The sequence below is a fragment of the Pan troglodytes genome, chromosome 7 (genome assembly GCF_028858775.2).
Source record: "Pan troglodytes isolate AG18354 chromosome 7, NHGRI_mPanTro3-v2.0_pri, whole genome shotgun sequence".
In the NCBI taxonomy this organism is placed as follows: Eukaryota; Metazoa; Chordata; class Mammalia; order Primates; family Hominidae; genus Pan; species Pan troglodytes.
The window spans coordinates 90,764,811-90,778,337 of NC_072405.2; the positions used below are offsets into that span (position 1 = coordinate 90,764,811).

General features: G+C 37.8%; 1 long non-coding RNA gene across 1 annotated transcript in view; it reads right to left on the reverse strand.

Annotated features, from left to right (window-relative positions):
- Positions 1 to 676: 676 nt before the first annotated feature.
- The window catches only part of LOC129135736 (uncharacterized), a 51,898-nt gene continuing 39,047 nt past the window's right edge, over positions 677 to 13,527 (reverse strand). Inside the window, exon 3 of the long non-coding RNA XR_008536780.2 lies at positions 677 to 822. This is a non-coding gene — a long non-coding RNA (uncharacterized LOC129135736). The remainder of the gene's footprint in view (positions 823 to 13,527) is intronic.

Below are 13,527 nucleotides of genomic sequence, written 5' to 3' on the forward strand. Positions count from 1 at the left end.
AAACTAGTGTTGTCCACTTGTTTCCTCACACATCCTCACCCATCCAAAAGCAATAAAGGGATTAAAGTTGGAGAGGCTAGGCAGTGGGAGATAGATTTCTTCATACATGGTAGGCTTTATGTTCTTCCTCTTCCCCAAGGTGCTAGTGGGCTGTGTGTGTGTGTGTGTGTGTGTGTGTGTGTGTTGGGGTGGGTGTTTTTCTCATCTCATATCTATTAAGAGGCACTTCATGAAACCTCCTGGAAATCCAGATATTTGTATCTGTGGTTTGGAGAACACAGAAGCTGGGGCAGTATCTGCTTACCAAGCAACTAAATGAAAAGAAAGATGTATTTAGGAAGTAACTACACTCATGCTAATTTTTGTCAAAGGTGTATATAACCCAGTTTTGCTCTTTTGACAAAACTGTTATAGTCATCTATATTATATATATTTAATATAAGTGGATTAGCTTCCCAAGTAGCAACTATCTAACTGGTTTGAGTTCAAGGTAGGGAAACATCCCCATTTATCCACCTCCTCACTACAATTCTTTCTCAACTCTTGGTTTCCTGTTGTAATGTTTCTCCATTTATAGTGGTTAAAAGCATAGGTATTGGGATCAGACGCACCTGAAACACACACACACACACACACAGAGCACACACACCACACACACACACACACACACACAGCGGGGGGCAGACAGATTTATTATGAGGAATTGACTCCTGTGATTATGGAGGCTGAGAAGTCCCATGATCTGTTGTCTGCAAACTGGAGACCGAGGAGAGCTGGTGGTATAATTCAGCTTCAGTCTGGAGGCCTGAGAAACAGGGGAGCCTGTGGTAAAAATAGGACAGGGTGAGGGCAGAAGAGAATGGGATGAGATGTTCAGCTCATGCAATAAAGCAGAAAATAAGAAGCAAATATCTCCTTCAGCTGTCCTTTGTTTTATTCAGGTCCTTAATAGATGATACCTACCAACAATGGGGAGGGCTATTGGTTTTACTCAGGCCACCAATTCAACAAATACCTTCTAGAGACACCCTCATAGACACACCCTGAAATAATGTTTATCTGGGTATTACATGGCCCAGTCAAATTGACAGATAATTAAAATTAACCATCACAACCATTAATCTCAAAAGACTCTTCCTGTGTCCAAGTGTTCTCATTGTTCAATTCCCACCTATGACGAGTTAATGGGTGCAGCACACCAACATGGCACACGTATACATATGTAACAAATCTGCACGTTGTGCACATGTACCCTAGAACTTAAAGTATAATTTAAAAAAAAATATATATAAATCTCAAAAGGCTCTGTCACTACATTTCATTGGCAGCTGTCACCTACTATGTGCTGGCCTCTGTGTTAAGTACTTTTTTCCCTAATCTTTCCTGTAATTCTAAAAGCATGGTATTATGATCCCTGGAACATACTAGGAAATTATGGTTCAGAGAATTCACACACCTTGCTTAAGTCTGCATAGCTAGTAAGACTTAAAAAAACATCGAAGTTGAAGCCCATGCTCTTTGCATTCTACCATGATTGCTCAGTTCAGTATATTTTTATTCCCTGAATAGAGACGACAAAACATGGGCATTTCTTTTGAAGAATTTATTGATTTCACACTGGTACTTAAAGGTATTCCTGGAATGAATTTGCCAAAGGAAAAGGGAGGGTATATAGAAAACCTAGAAATAAATGCAAATTAGGTCCACTTCATATTATGGCCTAGAAATTACACTGGTATATGTGCTTAATATTTAAACATATGGAACAGAGATCTATCTGCCAGATATATAGAAACGTTAATATTTCTTCTTAGGGAAAGAAAAGAAAATAATTTATCTAGCTTCTATCCTATTATTGATGTGCAATGTTATATTGTATTAGGCAATTTATCTAATATCAAATAAATAGTTGACCCAATGAAGAAAGAGCCTTTTAAATTTTTAACTCCCAATCAGTTTTGTTTCTATTTTTTTCCCTTAAGATAATCCTATGCCCAAAGTTTCCATGTACTAAAATATGTCAACATTTTATTCTGGGGACACTATTTTTTGAATCATAAAATATAAGTTATATCTTACTACTTCATCATTTAACATTGTTGTATTAGTTTTGAACATAAATTTCAGATGCACAGAAACATTTAAATGGTATTTAAATATCAAGCAGGCAACATATTTTTGTACTGGTTATATGCTCAGGGCAGAAAAATTAACATTTCTTGTCTTGTCTGTGGTTATCGGATATTTTTTTCCCTAGAGGGTACATGAATTAATAAATTCTTCTCCCACTTTTCAAAACCGCAACTAAATAAGCAGTTGTTGGGCTTGAGGATTGGCTAATCTGTGTAATACTCCTCTGCCCCTCAGGAAGCTATTAGTTGCCTATTCTTGTGTAGATAGAACTAAGATTTTTTCTTAGTTTATATAAATATCAGAAATATACCTTATAAAAATATAAAACCTGTATATATAAATTATATCATCAAATATTATTTCTAATTTTATTTTTCTGTTACCTAAATTACACATGCATTCAAAACTAGTCTATAGAGAAAGTTTGTGGAATAAATTCAGAGTAAGATCTAGAACATGCATCCCTGATGTGCATATTCCAATATATTATGTTAGACTAATATCTATGATATCCATTCTTAACCTTTACATTTTGAACTTCATTGATATATTGCTTTTGGAATCTTGAAAATAATTTTTATTTCTCACTTTTTGTTAAAATTTGCTGTGATTATTATGTTATTGCTTGGTATCAACCAAAAAAGAATGTAATTGAAAAAAAGCCTAGTGTTCTTAATAATATCTGTATGGGTTCATACTATGTCTAGTGGAATTCATTTCATTGATTTGTATCTTTTTTATATCTTATTTTACCTGCCTTTTTTTACTATTACTAAACAATCCAAACAAATGTATATACTTTGCACTTAATTTTATAATTATTTTTCCCATTTTTGCTGACCATAGCAGTATAGGGGCAGATAAGAATGGGGGCATTCTGGGAGTACTAACATTCTGGATTGAGACCATCAGTATTATATCAAAAATATTTGAGGAATTACACTTCCATGTGAGTGTTTTCAAGGATTTGGGGGAGACACAGAAGTGCTGCTATGAAAAGAAGGTAATTTCCACAAAAGTCCTTAAAACTGGTGTTTTATTTAAATAGGAATCTTTACATATTTAGGATAATGTGTTTACATTTGGAAGTTCTTTGCTTTTGATATTAATGTTTCAATTTTAATACCTTTTCCCTAGAAAAAAATAGAAAAGGATTGCTGCATTTTATGTTTGGTTTCCTTTGGGATTTAGAAATACTCTACAGCACAAACTGAAATCCCCAAATATTACTGATCAAGTTCAGCACTGTCTAGTAAGGAAGGCTGTGAGGCAGCTGGGTGAAGTACATGGGTGAATTATTATTTCTTTTTTTTTTCCTAGACCACAAGGTGTAGAAGCAGGACATTCTGCTTTTTCTCTTGTTGCCTGGGACAACTTGGGGGCCCAGGCCTCTCAAAGTGAGCACTCCAGCAGACAAGTAAGAGAAAACCTGTGAGGGGAATGTCATACAGTGAGCTGTGTCTCTTCAGCTTCTGCTTATTGTCCCACTTGATCTAGTACACACAGTAGTATTTTTACAAAACTCAGAACCAACAAAATTGGCTGGAAAGGGCATTGGAAGCTTAGCTCACCCCTCATGATTCCTGTCTCCCAAATTGAAGTCAAGGTTAAAATAACCCAGTGGTGAACAACATATCATCCAAAGCTGTCTGTACAAGGTGGAAATGTTCTCATAAGCAGTTTTGCAGACAAGAAAAATACTGGCTTGTGTAAATTGCTAGCTCAGCCCTTTTGTGACACGATTACAAAATAAGGACTCTGATTTTATTTCTTATGTCTTTTATACCAAGTGAATGAGGGAGTGAAAAACATCTTACAGAATCTGTCTCAGGGATCAGGAGCCTTGCCCTGAGTTCTCTATTTCTAGGATAAGAATAGGGAAAAAACCCTACACATGCTCAATTTTAACTTTAGTGTCAAGGCTAACTCTTAGTTCCTGCCATCTTTGATCTTTTTTTGTCGTTGTTGTTATCTTACCATTTTTTGCTGAACCTCTTTTGCTTTGAACTCTTTTGTCTTCTCTCTCCTTTTAAATTGTATACATTAAGGTGTACAACATGAAATTTTGCTATACATACACTAGTGAAATGAACACTGTAGTCAAGCATATTATTCTATTCATCACCTTCCATAGTTACCTTTGTGTATGTATGTGTGGTAACAGCTCCTAAAATAAACTCTCTTAGCAATTTTTCTATATACAATAAATTGTTATCAATGATTGTCCTCATGCTGTACATTAGCTCTTTAGATTTATGTATCCTACATAGCTGCAAATGTATACTCTTTGACCTCCTTCCCTCCCTGTCCCTAGCCAGATTTACATATGTTGTTTTAAAGGACAGGCTTTACTTTTATAAGACTGAACAATATTCCATTATACCCATTTATTTGTCTGTTCATCCACTGAGGAACTCTTAGTTTGATTCCATACCTTGGCTATTGTGAATAGTGCTGCGATAAACATGGAAATGCAGATATTTCTAGAAGGTGCTGATTTAATTTCTTTTGGGAATATACCCAGTAGTGAGATTGGTGGGCACAAATAAATAAAAAGGTATGTTTATAGATTGATAGGATGAATGTTGTTAAAATGTCCATACAACCAAAGCAACACACACATTCAACACAATTCCTATCAAAATTCCAATCATATTTTTCACAGAAATAGAAAAAAAAATCCTAAAATTTGCACTAAACCAAAAAAGCCCTTGAATAGCCAAAACAATCTTGAGAGAGAAAAATGAAGTTGGAAGCATCATACGTCTTGATTTCAAATTATATTGTTACTGAAACACCAGAGGTTTGGCCTAGCTCCTGCTGCTCACCCCACAAAAGGCCAATCCCTGAGACAATGATTATTGCCAAGGAAGAAAACTGTAATTGGGTGCTGCAGCTAAGGAGATAGGAGATCAGCCTCAAATCCATCTCCCTGACTGATTAAAATTAGGGATTTCTTTCTTTGTTGTTGTTGTTGTTTTTTCTGAGATGGAGTCTTGCTCTGTTGCCCAGGCTGGAGTGCAGTGGTGCGATCTTGGCTCACTGCAACCTCCCCCTCCTGGATTCAAGCAATTCTCCTGCCTCAGCCTCCCAAGTAGCTGGGATTACAGGCACGCGCCACCACGCCTGACTAATTTTTGTATTCAAAGTAGAGACGGGGTTTCTATAGCAGGGAAGAAATTTAACTATGTATAGGGAAACAGGAACTGGGAAAGGGCAAGGAATCAATCATGATGAATGAGGGGCAGGGCTTCTCATTGTCTGGATGTGATGATCTGGTGAGTTTCAGTTATTTGGTATTTTGAGAGGCCTGGGGGTCCTTTCCTGAGAAAGGAAGTCAGATAAAATGAATGTAAGTTTCAAGCTTTAAGACCAGAAGAGTCAATTTCTATGTTTACGCAAAAAAAACTATCTATGAGACTATTGGGTTGGTTTCAATAGGGCAAAGCTATAGTAATCAGAATACAGTACTGACATGAAAACAGACACACAGACCAATAGAACAGAATAAAGAGCCAAGAAATAAATAAACCTAAGCAAGGGTAACTAATTTTCAACAAGGCCACCAAGAAGACACATGGGAAAAAGAATAGTTTCCTCACTAAATGGTGTTGGGAAAACTAGATATCCACATGCAAAAGAATACAATGGGGCCCTTATTTTACACCATACACAAAAATTAACTGAAAATGGATTAAAGACCTAAAAATAAGACCTGAAACTGTAAAACTTCTAGAAGAAAACACAGGAGAAAAACTCCTTAATATCAGTCTCAGTGTATTTGTCAGTTTGGGCTGCCATAACAAAATATCCGGATTTCTCAAAGCTCTGGAGGCTGGGAAGTCCAGGATGATGTGCCAGCTGATTTGGTGTCTACTGAGGGCTTGTCCCATTGATGTAATCTACTTGGGGAATCCTTGCATGGTGGAAAAGGGCAAAGGGCAAAAGGCAATGAACACTGTGTCTTCACATGGTGGAGGAGATGGAAAGGCTGGGTAGATTTCTGAAACCTCTTATATAAAGGCACTAATCTCATTCCTGAGAGAGTACTGATGCCTTAATCACCTGCTAAAGGCCCTCCCTCTTAACACCATCACCTTGGGGTCTAAGTTTCAACATATGAGTTTTGGAAGGGCACATAGATTCAAACCACAGCATTCCACCCTTGGCCTCCCAAAAGTTATGTCCTTCTTACATACAAAATACATTCATTCTATCCCCATAGCTCCAAAAGTTTTAACTTTTTTTAGTACCAATTCAAAAGTCTAGAATCCAGAATCTCTTCTAAATATCATCTAAATCAGATATACATAAGTCCCAAAGATGTGTTTCATCTTGAGGAAATTGCTCTTCTACTGTAAATCTGTGAAATCAAATCAGTTATGTACATCCAAAATGCAATGGTTGGACAGGCACAGGACAGACATTTCTATTTCAAAGAGAACAGCACAAAAGAAAAAAGAGGTAATAGGTCCTAAGTAAGTCTAAAACCCAACAGGGCAAACAATATTAATCTTGAGGCTTGAGAAATAATTTTTGAGTCCATGTCCTGCTTTCCAGACACACTCTAGTGGGGCTTGGGCCACCAAGGCTTCAGGCAGCCCCACTTCCTTGGCTTTGCTGGGGGCAGCCCATATGGCAGTTCTGAGGGATTGGAGTCTTGTGCCTGCAGCTCTCCAAGGGTGGCATGCTGGTAGCTCTATAGTTCTGAGGTTGCAGGGGTAGTTCTGCTCCATGGCTATAATAGATATTGTTTTAGTGAGGGCTCTCTGTGGTGGCTTCACCCTTGTGGCAGTTCTCTCTGTGGATCTTGAGGCTCTCTGGCGTATCCTTAGAAATTTAGGTACAAGTAGCCATGCCTTCACAGCTTGTCCACATTTTGTGTCTGCAGAGTTAGCATCACATGGACACTGCGAAGGTTTACTGCTTGTGACCTCTGGAAGAGTGGCTGGAGCTGTACCTGGGCCTGCTGGAGCCACAGGTAGGACAGCTGAGGAGTCTGTGCCAGAATTCAGAGAGCAGATACTTGAGGCAGTGTAGGACAGCAAGTGCTGAGGTCTTGCTGATGTCCAAGGCCCCTCTTTTGATATAGTTATGCCTCTTAGGTCTTGACACTCTCAGCCAGTGATGGTTATAGAAGCCTCAATAATCTCCAAAATGCTTTTGGGGTCATTCTTCTATTGTCTTGCTGAAGAGCATCTGCCTTCCTTCTGTCCATACTAATCTCCTTATGAAACGTTCACTCAGCATACCCTTGGTTTTCTCTCCTGAACATGTGTTTTCTTTCATCACGGACTGACTAGGCTAAAAAATTTCCAGTCTCTAAGTTCTGTTTGCCTTTTGACTATAAATTTTGTCGTGAATTCATTTCTGTCTTTTTGCATTTTATTATAAGAAGCCAAGAGAAGCAATGGCACACCCTCAAAATTTTGCTTAGAGATTTCTTCTGCCAAATATCCTAGGTAGCTGCTCACAAGCTCTGCCTTCCACAAAGCCCTAGGACATGGACAATATTCAGCTAAGTTCTCTGCCACTTTATCATAAGGTTGGCTTTTCCTCCAGTTTCCAATACGATAGTCCTCATTTTCACTTAAGACCTCATCAGAATGCCCTTTACTGTTTATATTTCTACCAACATTATAATCATGGCTATTTAAGTAATCTCTAAGAAGATTGGGGCCCTTTCTACAGCCTGAATCTCTTCTTCTGAGCCCTCACCAGAATAACCCTTTACTATCCACCCCATTACTCAGTTCTAAAGCCACTTAGACATTTTTAGGTATTTGTTACAGAAGTATCCCACTTCTTGGTACTAATTTAGTTATTTAGTCCATTCCTGCTCCTATAATGAAATACCACAGAATAATTAATTTACAAATAATATAAATGTAAGTCTCACAGTTCTAAAGGCTGGGAAGTCTAAGATCAGGGTCTGGCAGATTTGGTCTCTAGTAAAAGCCCACATGCTGCATCCTCACATGGCAAAGGATAGAATGGCAAATGGGATGAACTTACTCCCTCAAGCTTTTTTATAAAGGACTGTAAGACTATTGAGATTATAGTATTATAAGGGACTATAATTCTGTTTATGAGGGTGATATGGTTTGGATCTGTGTCTGATTACAAATCTCATGTTGAATTGTAACCCCCAATGTTGGAGGTGGGGCCTGGTGGGAGGTGACTGGATCATAGGAGCGAATCCTTCATGAATGGTTTAGAACCATCCCTTTGGTGCTGTTCTTGTGACAGAGTTCTCAGAAAATCTGGTTGGTTAAACGTGTGTAGCATTTTCCCTTTCTCTCTCTTCCTCCTTCACCCGCCTTGTGAAGATGCCTACTCAAGCTTTTTCCTTCTGCCATGAGTAGGAGTTTCCTGAGGCCTCCCAAGCCATGCTTCCTGTACAGCCTGTGGAACCGTGAGCCAATTAAACCTCTTGTCCTAAGTTATCCAGTCTCAGGTATTTCTTTATAGTAATGTGAGAATGAACTAATATAGAAAATTAGTACCAAGAGTGGGGCATTGCTATAAAAACAGCTGAAAATGTGGAAGCAGCTTTGGAACTGGATAACCAGCAGAGGTTGGAACAGTTTGGAGAGCCCAGAAGACAAGAATGTAAGGGAAAATCTGGAACTTCCTGGAGACTTGTTAAATTGTTATGATCGAAATGCTGGTAGTTTAAGTTACAGTGTGTATATTTTGGAGGGAAACATTAAAACCAAAGCAGTTGGCAATAATCATTTGATATCACACCAAAAGCTCAGGCTACAAAAGCAAAAATAAACAAGCAGGACTGCATCAAACTAAAAAGCTTCTGCATACTAAAGGAAATAATCAACAAAATAAAAAGATAGCCTACACATTGGGAGAAAATACTCGCAAACCATGTATCTGATAATGTGTTTAATATTCCAAATATATAAGAAACATGACCAAAAACCCCCAACAAATAATCTTATTGAAAAATGGGTGAAGGACCTGAATAGACTTTATTTTTTTAAAAAGAAAACATAAAAACGGCCAACAGGTTATGAAAAGGTTCTCAGCTTCACTAATTATCAGGGAAATACAAATCAAAATTACAATGAGATATCACCCTATGTCTGTTAGGATGGCTATTATCAAAAACACAAGAGATAACAAATGTTGGTGAGGGCATAGAGAAAAAGAAACTATTGCACACTGTTGGTGGAAATATAAATTAGTATAGCTATTATGAACAACAGTATGAAGATTCTTAAAAACATTAAAAATAGAACTACCACATGAGCTGTTTTAAATATCGGAACTTGTAAGTTTGTCTTTTTGAGTGATTGGGAAAATCCTTTGCCTAAATTTTTAACTGATCCACAGGAAAACTTTCTTAATTAAAAAAGTCTGTTTCTTTTCTTCTATGTACTAGTAATTCTTTGCATAGATCCTGTGCTGAATCTTTTTTGATTATTACTCATCTTGAAAAGACATGAGATCTTCCCATGTGAAAAATTTACAGGAGGCGTGGTGTGTGTGTGTGTGTGTGTGTGTGGTGTGTGTGTGTGTGGGGTGTGTGTGTGTGTGTGGTGTGTGTGGTGTGTGTGTGTGGTGTGTGTGGTGTGTGTGTGTGGTGTGTGTGTGTGGTGTGTGTGGTGTGTGCTGTGTGTGTGTGGTGTATGTGTATGTGGTGTGTGTGGTGTATGGTGTGTGTGATGTGTGTGTGTGTGGTGTGTGTGTGTGTGTGTGTTGTGTGTGTGTGTGTGTGGTGTGTATTTGTGTATGCATGTGTGTGTTTGATTCAGGTGAAATGGGAATCTCCCTATTCCTGGGTCATGCATTTGAGTTATGCTATCTTTTTCTGTGCTTTAGCTGACCAAGAAGGGCACTATGGGGTCCTCACTTGCTCTCCTCCTCATAGCCTGTGCAATATCTTGTTTAGACATTTCTTTCTTTTCTTTTCTTTCCTTCTTCTTTTTTTTTTTTTGAGACAGTCTCACTTTGTTGCCCAGGCTGGAGTGCAATGGTGTGATCTCGGCTCATTGCAACCTCTGCCTCCCAGGTTCAAGTGATTCTCCTGCCCCATCCTCTGAAGTAGTTGGGATAACAGGTGCATGCCACCATGCCCGGTTAATTTTTGTATTTTTAGTAGAGAGGGGGTTTCATTATGTTGGTCAGGCTTGTCTCGAACTCCTGATCTCAGGTGATCTGCCCACCTTGGCCTCCCAAAGTGCTGGGATTATAGGCATGAGCCACCGCACCCGGCCAGTTCAGAACATTTTCTGATCCAGGTCCTATCCACATGTTATCCAGTGGCTAATGTTGTTGTAATTATTGTTATTACACAGTTACATTTTTGCATTATAACAGATAATGATTTTTAAAATGTACTGATTATAAATGTCACTTGGAAGAGCATGAGATTAAAATCCTGAGGTTGTCATTTTGTATCAGCCCTCTATTGTCATTTTATGTTGGTCTGTCATTTTAGGTCCTCAGATAATTAGTAATAGCATTTTCCTGAGTAAAAGTATCCAACTATAATAGAAGTTTCTTCTCTTAGGTATCATAAAGACCAATGACTTTTTAAAAAGATAACTCTTAGTTTCCTGTGTGGCAATCTGAAACTTCTGTAGCTAACAGCAGAAAGTGAACACTGTTATAAATTAAAATTATTTTCTCAAATCAGATGTACACATATTAACCAGTCAATGAGATCAGAAGAACTTGTGGTGAAACGTAAAAATTACTAGGCTCTTCTCTCCTAACCCTTGACCCATTGTTCAGGGAAAATCTTTTTGAATTATTGCTCTCCTTCAGATATTCTTAAGTAACTAATATGGTTACATCTCTATTTTATGCTTTACCAATTTAAAAAAGTTATCTTTTGATTGCTTATCATAAAATGTCACTTTTATTGTAGCTGTTATTTTCAGGCATTATTCTGAGAGTCTAAATGTAGAGGTTGGGGGAAAAGCTAGATTGGAGTATGGTCAAGAGAGAGTGCAGGGAAAGGAGTCCAAGACAATGAATCCAGTCAGTTTTGAGGAGTTTTGCTCTAAGGGGATTGGAAAAATGGGGTGTAGTTGACTGAAGTAGGATATATGGTCAAGAAAAGTTTTTGTTTTCATTTGTTTTGTTAGGGTGTAAGAACTTATGTGTGTACATCAATGGGAAGGATCCAGGAAAGGAAGAAAAATGATTATGCAGAAGGGAGAAGGGGGAATTCAGAGTAATGTCCTTCTTGAAAAGAAGCTGAGTGGGCTCTAGTGAAGTAATGGAGAGGTTGGCTCAGGCAGTGCAGCAGCTACCCAAAGCATCAGGAGAAAAATAGGTGTGTTTGGGAGTAGCTCACTTACATCTTTTGTTCTCCTCCTACTCTTCTTATTTTATTTTTTATTTATTATTTTATTTATTATTATTATTATTTTTGAGACGGAGTTTGGCTCTTTTTGCCCAGGATAGAGTGCAATGGCGTGATCTCAGCTTACTGCAACCTCCACCTCCTGGGCTTAAGTGATTCTTCTGCCTCAGCCTCCCAAGTAGCTGGGATTACAGGCCCACGCCACCACGCCTGGCCAATTTTTTTTTTTTTTTTTTTTTTTGTATTTTTAGTACAGACAGGGTTTCACCATGTTGGCCAGGCTGATATTGAACTCCCCACCTCGGGTGATCCACCTGCCTTGGCCTCCCAAAGTGCTGGGATTACAGGCGTGAGGCACTGCGCTGGGCCCTTATTTTATTTTTATTGTAATTATTTTCTTCTGTTGGTTGCATTTTAAACTTTAAATAATACATTTATCATTCCAACTGCAGTCTCCACTTTTTTCCCTCTACTTTCCACTTTACCTTCATGTTATCAAGCTGGTAATTTTGATATTTTATCCTGAAACCATTACTAAGTTTACCATGGGTTGGATATAGATTGAAATGAAAAGTTCTAAACAATATACATAGTATACATTATTTTAACTAATATTGCCTCCTTGCTACAATATAGACAGGTAATTATTTTTAGAGAAAAACAATCATTCAGATATTTTCCCTTATTACCACCCAAGTTTGGTTCATTGCCTGGATCTCAAGTCATCTTTCCTTTCCTCATATTCTTGTAGTATTATAGATTCAAAAAAATTTTCCTATAGCAGGTATATTATATAAACATGTCTAAAAATATCTTGGTTTTAAATCTGCTTAATAGTTTTACAGTACTTGAAATTCTAATTTTGAAATATGTTTTCCCTTGAGAAACTTGAAGACATTATTTCATTACCTTTGAGTATTTAGTGTTGTTGATGAAATATCTGAAAATAAGGGCTTCAACATATCAAGTGGTTAATTTGTGCCAGAAATTATTAGCACCAAAGCTATATTTATATTTATATTTGTACCTACATCATATCTATATGTATGTAATCATTGAATTCTTACAACAGCCCTATGCAGTAATATTGTTATACCCATTCTACAAAAAAGAAACTTGGGCACTGACAGGTTAAGTAACATACCCAAGATCACAAAGCTACTAAGTGGCCATGTCAGGATTCAAATTAGAATGTCTGGATTAAAAAACTGGACACTTAGTCACTGGTGGTCTACAGCCTCTAATATCCATTCAGTCTTAATTTTTCTGTAAGTAGCTTCTATTCCCCGCTTGGGTCATTTTGATTTGAAAACTCATGGCCTGCTCAGATCTGTGGAATTCTCTATTACCATAATAATCATAATCATCCATCGTCATTTCCCTTCTGTTAGCTTTCTATTGCTATGTAACAAATTACCAAATATCTGATGACTTGAAGCAATGCCCATTTATTACCTTACAGTTCCTTAGGTCAGAAGTTCAGGTGGGTTCCAGTGGGTTCTACAATTAGGACCTCACAAAGCTGAAATCACAATTTAGTTAGTAAGGCTATGCCTTTCTGGGGGCTGTAGGGGAGAATCTGTTTCCTTGCTCTTTCAGGTTGTTGGCAGAATTCAGTTCCTTGTGACTGCAGAACTGAGGTCCTTGTTTCTTCGATGGCTATCATCCAGGTACCACTCTCAGCTTCTAAAAGCTACCTGTGTTCCTTGGCACACTGCCGCATTCCATCTTAAAAGCCAGAGATGACAGGTTGAATCCCCTTAATGCTTAAAATCTCTCACTTCCTTTTCAGTTATTAGCCAGAGAAGATCCTTTGCTTTTAAAAGCCTTGTACCGTTAGATTGAGCTTATCTAGACAATATCCTTTTTGATTAACTTGAAGTTAACTGATTACATCTGCAAAATCCCTTTTGCCAAGGAATGTAATATAGTCACGGGAGTGAAATCTCATCATATCTCATCATATTCACAGTCTTGGGGTAAAATCAGGAATTCTGCCTGATGCATCCACTCCCCTTTCATTTTTCTTTGTTCCCTTCTACTCTCACATGTTGGATTTCTTA